Raw genomic sequence first — 921 nt, 5'->3', positions numbered from 1 at the left:
CACTGTATAAGCTAGAAGATGGAGCTAAGTGGCCGCTGAATGGATCACTAGACTATAATAATCTTTTACAATTAGTGCTATTTCTGAGAAGAGAAGGGAAGTGGGATGAAGTATCATATGCAGATATGTTTTTTACCCTCTGAAACCATCCAGAGTGGCAAAGGGACTGTGGAATGGTGCCGCCACAGGACCCCATGGTACTCGCTCTCGAGCGAGAAAATAACAAAGAATTTAAGAGTAAACTGAAGCGGCGCTGCTCAGCATGTAGTATTGGACAAAGGCGTACTTCAGTAGAGAAGACTTACCGAGCATCAGAACAAGATCTAACTGATTTGCTTAAGCCTCCTCCTCGGTCACAGGCACAGGATGTGGATTCGGATAAAGCCTCCACCCCTCCGGACAGCCCCGTATCCTCCCGTACCAGGAGAAAACATGTCCCAACAGTTTTACAGGCACTGCTCCAAGAGGCGGTAGGGCCTGAGGGAGGGACGATGTTAATTAAGGTACCTTTTTCCACTACCGATTTGGAAGCATGGAAAAGGGTTGCCAAGGATTACAGGAACGATCCAACAAGTGTAACCAAACACTTGCAGTTTATTGTAAAACAACATAACCCCGATTGGAATGACATACAGTTACTATTAGAATGTATGACAGAAACGGAAAAACAATTGATTCTAAAGGTTGCTGGGGATTTGGCTGAGGACCATTATAAAGTTACAGGAGGGGATGTGAAAGAATACCTCCCCCTGCAGGATCCCAAGTGGGATCCGAATAGGTCAGCACACGTGGAAAGGTTACAAGCATATCAGGGGTGGATTACAAAGGGAATGGAAAGGGCCATTCCCAAGACTATTAACTGGTCAGCATTATACGCAATTAAGCAAGGCCCTTCCGAATCACCATCTGAGTTCCTGGACC

Source organism: Charadrius vociferus, unplaced genomic scaffold (genome assembly GCF_000708025.1).
Source record: "Charadrius vociferus isolate BGI_N301 unplaced genomic scaffold, ASM70802v2 scaffold657, whole genome shotgun sequence".
NCBI classification, from domain to species: Eukaryota; Metazoa; Chordata; class Aves; order Charadriiformes; family Charadriidae; genus Charadrius; species Charadrius vociferus.
Note: the sequence above shows the minus strand (reverse complement) of the source record.